Source organism: Sinocyclocheilus grahami, unplaced genomic scaffold (assembly GCF_001515645.1).
Source record: "Sinocyclocheilus grahami isolate Dianchi unplaced genomic scaffold, SAMN03320097.WGS_v1.1 scaffold2296.1, whole genome shotgun sequence".
Classification (NCBI taxonomy): Eukaryota; Metazoa; Chordata; class Actinopteri; order Cypriniformes; family Cyprinidae; genus Sinocyclocheilus; species Sinocyclocheilus grahami.
This window is the reverse complement of record NW_015507475.1, coordinates 5,785-15,354: the sequence shown is the minus strand read 5'-3', so window position 1 is coordinate 15,354 and position 9,570 is coordinate 5,785.

Here is a 9,570-nt window from a genome sequence, read left to right as displayed (position 1 = left end):
GTGTGTGTGTGTGTGTGTGTGTGTGTGTGTGTGTGTGTGTGTGTGCGAGAGAGAGAGAGAGATCAGTTTTCATATCGGCTTTCACTTGAGACACTGTAAAGAAAACATATTTCAGAAATGTCTTCTCGGTCATTAATATGGATCGGATGATTTGGCATTTTTATATTCACTGCCAAATAGTTTATAGAGAAGAATATCCGTTTGAGCTCACACATTATGCTTGTATAATTTATGTTGTTATTAATAACCATGCATGCATAATGCTATTTTTCAGTGCTTATGACATATGATAAACAGGAATACTGCAATTGGTATCCAGAGGGCACTGGCAGTGAAAAGGCAGTCAGCCTTGATAGGCTTGAATCATAGGGGTGTCATTATTGAGTTAATGTTACGTGCATATTTTCAGTTATTTTTGAGTGAGTTTTGAATTAATGTTGTGTAAAATATTTATTTTAATTTGATCATTTTTTTGTAATTATTTACTATTGTATGTGTGTGTGACATAACATATTATTGATTATTGGCCTCCTTGGTTATCAGATATTTTGGCTTATTGCTAGTTGCCAAAGTTTTGAAGGAATTGTTCACCCAAAAATGAAAATTTGCTGACATTTGGTCACCCTCGGGCCATCCAAGATGTATATGATTTTGTTTCTTCATCTGAACAGATTTGGAGAAATGTAGCATTACATCACTTGCTCAGCAATGGTGCAGTGAATGGGTGCCGTCAGAATGAGAGTCCAAACAGCTGATAAAAACATCACAATAATCCACACGACTTCAGTCCATCAATTAATGCATTGTAAAGTAAAAAAAGCTGCGTGTTTGTAAGAAACAAAACCCATCACAGCATTTAAACTTTTGCTTCTGGCCAAAATCCCAGTCCATAATCCATAATAACACTTCCTTCAGTGAATAAGTCCATCCTCTGTTGTCCTCTTACATCAAAATCCACAGGCATATTTGTTTAGAACTGTTTTAGACTGTTTTCACTTGCAAACAGCGATTGATCTGTGCATATTTCTCTCCTGATTCAGACGAGAACTTTTTCATTGCGGAAAGCAATATTATGCATAGAGAACTCGTATTTTAGAAGCAACAGTTTGAAGTTAAAACCGTCTTGATGGATTTGTTTATTACAAAGATGCAGCTTTTGGATTACTTGCATTATTGTGATGTTTATCAGCTGTTTGGGCTCTCATTCTGACGGCACCCATTCACTGTGAGAGGATCCATTGGTGAGCAAGTGATGTAATGCTACACTTCTCCAAATCTGATGGAGTAACAGACTCATTTACATCTCGAATGGACTGAAGGTGAATACATTTTAAGCAAATTTTCATTTTTGGTGAACTAGCCTTCTCCTTTAACAATCTCTTTAGTAGTTTAATGGAAACTGTGGTTACCATGGTGAATTTTTGTGAGGTGGTGGCAGAGCTTATAGAAACATCAAATTAAGAAGCTTGTTTTCTTTTCGTGAGAGTCGATCCACAGGCTTTAAGTGGAGTTTTGTGTTTTGGTGAATAGTTGTCAGAGGGTTGTGATTCGGTTAGGGAAGGATTTGAGCTCTAGGAAACAGGTGTGATGGGCACCCTGGGGAGGAGCGTGTGTGTGTGTGTGTGTATATGTGATTATGTTCTCAGAGTGAGGACACTGAATCAGATCAGGACCTGACTGAGAACAGGGTGTTGAGCAAAGATCAGATTGGATTAGCAAGACACAGTCATCCCTTCATCTCTACTCTGGCTAATTTAACCCAACCCGTTAGTGGCATTCACATTGACAACGACAATGCGCTGATGTCAAATGGAAGTGGATTTGATGGTCAAGAAGAAACCCTTACTAGAAACCAACAGCAAAGTCACTTGACAGTTTAATCACTGTCCGTTTGATGTGTGAGAGTCATTACAGACATGCAAGGCAAACAGTGCTATCATATAATTCAAACACATGCATTCCGGTACACAAACAAAACGCCAACACAAATACCTGTTGCAGTTACATGTGAAAATGGCATTAGTGCATTTGTAAAATAACAGGTGGTGTGTGTGTGACACACTTGATGACAAAGAAGGTGTTTGTTGTGTGACGAGTCTGCAGCTGGCGTGAGTCGGACAGATAGTCAGAGAACTGTGGGAGCTTTTTGCCTCAGGTGTTTGGTATGAGACCCACATAATCTCTAGTTTCAGCCAGACAGGTTTAAATATACACCTCTACTAGCCCTGTGCCCAAACACTCCCAGAGTGGGTTGACTCTCTCGCAAGTTTAAGTTTAATGAAGCTTTATTGTGCACACTGTAAAAAAATAAAAACTCATAAAAAAATGGTAAATGACTGGCAGCTACGGCTGCCAAACAAAAACCGTAAAATAAAAGTAAAACATCTTAATTGAAATAAAGTGCAAAAAAACAATAATTTTACATTTAACATCAAGATTGGATTAGCAAAACACAGTCATCCCTTCATCTCTACTCTGGCTAATTTAACCCAACCCGTTAGTGGCATTCACATTGACAACGACAATGCGCTGATGTCAAATGGAAGTGGATTTGATGGTCAAGAAGAAACCCTTACTAGAAACCAACAGCAAAGTCACTTGACAGTTTAATCACTGTCCGTTTGATGTGTGAGAGTCATTACAGACATGCAAGGCAAACAGTGCTATCATATAATTCAAACACATGCATTCCGGTACACAAACAAAACGCCAACACAAATACCTGTTGCAGTTACATGTGAAAATGGCATTAGTGCATTTGTAAAATAACAGGTGGTGTGTGTGTGACACACTTGATGACAAAGAAGGTGTTTGTTGTGTGACGAGTCTGCAGCTGGCGTGAGTTGGACAGATAGTCAGAGAACTGTGGGAGCTTTTTGCCTCAGGTGTTTGGTATGAGACACACATAATCTCTAGTTTCAGCCAGACAGGTTTAAATATACACCTCTACTAGCCCTGTGCCCAAACACTCCCAGAGTGGGTTGACTCTCTCGCAAGTTTAAGTTTAATGAAGCTTTATTGTGCACACTGTAAAAAAATAAAAACTCATAAAAAAATGGTAAATGACTGGCAGCTACGGCTGCCAAACAAAAACCGTAAAATAAAAGTAAAACATCTTAATTGAAATAAAGTGCAAAAAAACAATAATTTTACATTTAACATCAATTTTCAATAAAGGTTTTACAGGGGGAAAAAAATATTTTACAGATTATTTCTTGTTTCAATTACAATAATTTACTTTAATGTTACGGTTTTTGTTTGGCAGCCGTAGCTGCCAGTCATTTACCATTTTTACAGACTTTTTTTACAGTGTAAAACCCTTATTTTACAGATTTTTCCTATACTATTACAATGAAAGCACTAAATGTTCTACAGAGAAAGATATTTTACAAATCATTACAATCAAAAACCTGCAATAAAGTGTCAAAGCATGCTCAAGATGGAAAATTAAGCTTTATTTGGAAGACAAAATACAAAATCTGTACAAATGCCATATAAAATAAAAAATTTACATTTCCGTTTTTTTTTTTTAAGAAATACAGCACAATTACATTTAAAATACTGTACTGATGAAGAACATAGAACAGTTTCATCAAAATGATGAATTAAATATATTTAACTTAAAGGACAAGTTCACTTCCAGAATGAATTTTTCCTGATAATGTACTCACCCCATGTAATCCAATATGTTCATGTCTTTCTTTACTCTGTCAAAAAGGAATTAAAGTTTTTGAGGAAAACATTCAAGGATTTTTCTCCATATAGTGGACTTCAATGGGACCCAACGGGTGGAAGGTCCAAATTTCAGTTTCAATGCAGCTTTCAAAGGGCTTCACAAGTTCCCAGCGACCCTTATTCCTCGGCTGGGATCGTGTAAAGCTCTTTGAAGCAGCATTGAAACTGAAATTTGGACCTTCCACCCATTGGGTCCCATTGAAGTCCACTATATGGAGAAAAATCCTGGAATTCTTTATGATTGGAACATCATAAGTAACAGAGTTATTATCCGTAAAATTAGGATTTTTTTTTACAGTGCAGAGCAGGATTTCATTTGTACATGCATTAATTGTTAATTTTACATGAATTTGTATGTCATTTAAGAAAACAAAAAAATAATACTGTATAAATATTAAGGTAATTTTCCCGTAAAAAAAATGAGAAATACTGTAATTTGTCATTAATGATATAATCCTTAAAATAACGGTCAAGTTGTTAATTTACAGATATTGTTCATAATTTTACATGAATTTGTATGTAATTTATGAAAACAGGAAAAATACTATATAACTAATACAGTCATTTTCCCGTATAAAAAAATGAGAATTACTGTAATTTGTCATTAATAATATAATCCATAAAATAACAGGCAAGTTGTTAATTTAAAATTACAGAAAAATACTGTAACAAATTTAGAGTTATTATCCGTAAAATAAGGATTTTTTTTTTTACAGTGCAGAGGAGGATTTCATTTGTACACATTAGCTCTTTCTCTTTACAGAAGTCAGTAGCCGTTCGCTGATGTGATGCTGTTAGTAATAATATTTAGTGCCTTGTCATAAATCAGAGGATAATAGGGATGAGCCAGACTATGTACTGTTTTCATAATAAAAAGTTACTAGAATGCCTGAACAACAAATCAGTATTAAAAAGATATTTCATTCAAAAATGAAAAATCTCTCTTTATTTACAAACCCATAAGACTTCCATTCATCTTTAGAAAGATAGTAATTTGATATTCAAATCTCTCGGGTTTCATTAAAAAATCTCTTAATTTGTTTTTACGAAAGTGGTCTTCCATATTTGGAGTAACATGAGGGTGAGTAAATGATGACACAATTTTAATTTTTGGGTTTACCTGACTTTGATTGAACCAATTTTTAGAGGGTGCTTACATGAAGTGTGTTCTATATATAAAATAACATACAATGCTTCCCACAGGTTTGAAACATACTTGCGGTGGTAGCCAGGTGGAAAATCCTCCTATTACCCACGACACAAAAATGGTCTGCTACATGTGACAAATAACATATAATGTGTGTTTTTTTTTAAACAATATTTTTATTTATTGAAATTCATTTCAGTCTAATTCTAGGCTACTATTACATTTAATTACATACTCATATTATGCATAGTAAATTATGCAAAATTACAGCATTTAAATGGTAGTTTTCCCTGCTTTGTCATATAGCGTCTCTCTCAGTGAATGGGACACAGATTTTACTGATACTAGTAAAATCAATGAAATCAAATTTATGGTGTAATTAATTAAATATGCCGATTAATCAAATCAATCAGCATAGTAAAGTATAGTAAAATGCAGATTATTGGCAAGATTAAATTCTTTAAATCTTAAGTCTTTTTTAAATAATTATTTGTACTTTATTAACAGGTTGAATATAGACTGGCGATTGATGGCATCTTTTTATGGTTTTACAAAGAAAAATTATATTTCAAATAATTGCTGCTCTTTAGAACTTTCTATTAATCAAAACGGATATTTAAAATATTTGAATTAAAATAGAAAACAGATGCTTTAAATTGTAGTAATTTTTCGCAATATTACTGTGTTTTTTTTATTTAAAAATAAATATGTACGAAAATGCTTAAAGCTAAAACCATTCTTGTTGGATTTACACCTAATGCCCACTGGAATTTTTTATTTATTTCTGTGCTCCCGAGTATTTAATTGACCTCTTGCAAGACATGGTGTGATGTTTACTTAAATTAAGATCAGTCATGCTCTGCCTGGTAACTGTGCCTAATGCGCATAATAATGTGCAAAATAGAATGAATGATTGATTGCTTTGTGTAACGTGTGTAAAGTTTCCGTTCTTTGAATTCTGTTGGGAGGGAAAACTGCATTTTAAAGTAGCAAGAAGTGTACCTCCTGTAGGAAGACACAAGGAAAGGTACTAAAACCAGTTCATCTGTCATGAAGATACATTGAAAGGTAGTGTGTATAAACTTTATGAGGTTATTAATTGGCACCACTGAGCTTCTTTCGCACACCAGAGTCGTTTTAAAGGATCATGTATGTGGCTCAGTGGTTGCATTGAGGTGCGAAAGCATTAATTATAACTTTTTCATTTGTATATAACCATGCAGTACAGTGCTTCCCACAGGTTTGAAATACACTTGTGGTGGTAGCCAGGTGGAAAATCCTCCTATTACCCACGACACAAAAATGGTCTGCTACATGTGACAAATAACATATAATGTGTGTTTTTTTTTAAACAATATTTTTATTTATTGAAATTCATTTCAGTCTAATTCTAGGCTACTATTACATTTAATTACATACTCATATTATGCATAGTAAATTATGCAAAATTACAGCATTTAAATGGTAGTTTTCCCTGCTTTGTCATATAGCGTCTCTCTCAGTGAATGGGACACAGATTTTACTGATACTAGTAAAATCGAGGCTATATATTGAATAATATGTGTGAAATAATTAGTGGTCGACCAATATTGTTTTTTTTTGACAGCCGATGCCGATATCTTGGAAAGCAGTGTGGCCGATGGCCGATATAAAGCCGATATAATTTTATTTATTTGAATTCATATTTAAGAAATTTGAAATCATTTGAAAATTGATTAAAAAATAAATGTGTTAAATAAACACTTATAATTTAGATGACAAAGTATTTTTCACAAATAAATAAAAATTTAATAAAAATATAATTAAAAAGGAAGTAAACACTGTAACCAACAGGGCACTTAAATAATATAAAATAATTATATATATATAAATAATATAAAAGCAATCGTTATAAGGCTTTTTGTATACATTTTAATTCCTTTGTTTAACTGTTCTATCTGATAATTAGACAGACTTCTATCTGTATTTAGACAGAACTTTTAACGACAACAGCGAACAAGAGGAGAATGTGAGCACTGTGTGTTCAGGCGCTGCCGCTCTGAAAATACGACGTCAAAATAAAGGTCCAGCCTCGAATGCATCGACCAAACAGGAAAACTTATCGGCCAATGCCGATATTTGAAAAATGCTACATATCGGCCGATATATCTGCCTTGGCGATATATCGGTCGACCACTAGAAATAATGTTCTTTGACTTTTCTTCATGTGGGGAAGCATCCCAGCCAGAAACTACAATAGTTTACTATGAATTAAATGGAAATTAAGTTAAATACAATTTATGCCCAGAAAAAAAATTAAAATAAATGTGTGACTTTTAATTATAAACAAGCCCGAAATACTGGGACTCTTATTTTGAAATGTCTATACTATTGCGGGCTGATCCTTCAGATGAGAGAGAAAATATGCATTCTTACAACCAACTAAAAAAACATTATATAAAGGTCATAAAGTAGACTTTGTTCATCAATTCGAGGTCAAAAGCAATCAATTGGCATAAATGTGTGCCTGTAGAACACGCAACAGCACTGCCTTGTGACGCTGCAACGTGCATGGCTCTTTTTTTTATTTTTTTTAATTTTAATAATAAATAGGTTATATCACGATTTATGTTTTTTCCATCCCCAAAATACAAGACATCTTAAAATCATTATTAATATGTTTGTTTTAACATTTCCTGTATTGAAGACTTTTTATGACATTAAATTTAAGAAAACTCACCCGGAGGGATTTTGTTTTATTCACACACAGGCTCCTAAATACATTTTACAGTTTGTACTAGGGCTGGGTATCGATTCAGATGTCCCGATTTGATTCGATTTCGATTTGCAAGCTTTCGATTCGATTCTGTTTTTTTTTTATTACATGCAGTGAATATAGTTTTAATACAGATGCTATTGATATTTAAAAAATGAACAGTAAACATCAGTTTACAGATGGTGAATTAATAAAAAGAAATTAAGAACCACCACGCATATGGCCATGATAAGCGCTGAATGAATGACAGGCTTTCTGTTGTAACATCGCGCAAGGTAAATAAGGGTGACATCTAGTGGAGACGACCAGAAGACTAATGATAAGATTCACGTTAATCAGATCTTGTTTTAAATGTGTGCTGAAATAAATACCGGAAAAGATTGATTTGCGGCTTTTGAGAATCTATATCAAATCGACGTCATTTAAAAAAAAAACGATTAATCTAAAAATCTATTTTTTTGCCCAACCTTAGTTTGCACACATCTATTTTTAGTCAAAAAGGTGACTGAAGCACCCGCACTGTCGAGCCCTGTCTTTGTCTGTGAAATATCCACGTGGGAATGTCAGCGGGAGTAAACAGTTCTCGTGCGCACAGAACAAGCATATTTAATAAAACTAGTATGTTAAAGTCTCTGCATTTATAGAGTTGTATATATCTTTCTATAGACCTTAGTCAGGTTAGACGCCATATTGAATTTAATGCAAATGAAACACTGGCTGTGAGGCACAGTCCCAATGGCACGCACTGTATAAAAGTCCTAAATCGCTTAATTTTCACAACTCGCAAATTTCAAAACTATTTTATGGAGTTTTTGTCTAGGCTACATAAAAACATTTTGGAAAGATTTTTTTGTCAACTGAACAATCAGTATGTTGTTAACAGTAAAATCCATTGAACGCACTGCACTTCTATCCTTCACAACCTTGTTTTCATTCCTGTCAAAAATTAAATATGGCTTTACCCTGACTAAGGTCTACAGAGTCCTTCTCGAACAAACAGCCAATCATGTACATTGACATCTTTGATTTTGATGTAGTTCTTTAGGTGCACATCTAAGCAGTGGCATTTCTTGTTAAATGTCAATCCAAGATGGGTAGATGAGCAAAAATACCCACGACTGTTAAAAAAGTACACGCATTGGGTTTGTAACTGGTATTAATTTCATCCTGTGGATGCAGGACTCCAATAAAAAATAAATATACCAATGAAAATTGAAATACTGCCACTTGGAAGAACATTGCATCTCCTCAGTATCACAATTGGGTGCCATTCAGTGTATTCAGTTGTAAGAGCTAGATCTAGGGAGGGTTTCAGTAAGAAAGCCTTACTTGTTGCCTGCGGCAGGCAGAGGTGCCAAGGAAAATCCATTTTTGCAGTTCGAATGGTGTTTTAATAGTGGATTACTCATTCACATCCATAGTATGTCGAAGTTCAGGTACATGATCAGTTCCACAGTGTTGATAGGATATATGTCATAGAACTTTTGAGTTTCAGTCAAAATGACATCATGACAATAGCATCAGCAGTTCCCATATCAACAAGGTGCCAGTTAGCTCAAGGCTACACTGAATGAAGTGCAGCTAATCCTGGCAGGGTCTGCGAAAACCATCTCCAAAAAACCTTTATGAACTCTTATGATGCATTTTCATTTGATGTTGACTTGAAACTCTGAGTCAAGCGTGAGTCTTTTATGCACTGATCCAGGATCTGTTTACATGTGTGTGTGTGTGTGTGTGTGTGTGTCTTTCAGTGGATAATGTGCACCATCTGCCTGTCGTAGCACCTCAGGACCTAAATGTGATTTACTGGCGTGTTTTATGATCTGTTAATCCACAGTGAGAATATTAGGCTTAATAATAGAGGGTGATATCATACATGATGTCATCGTCAAGACGTCTTCGCCATCGTGATGACAGCGTGCTTCTCTTTAAA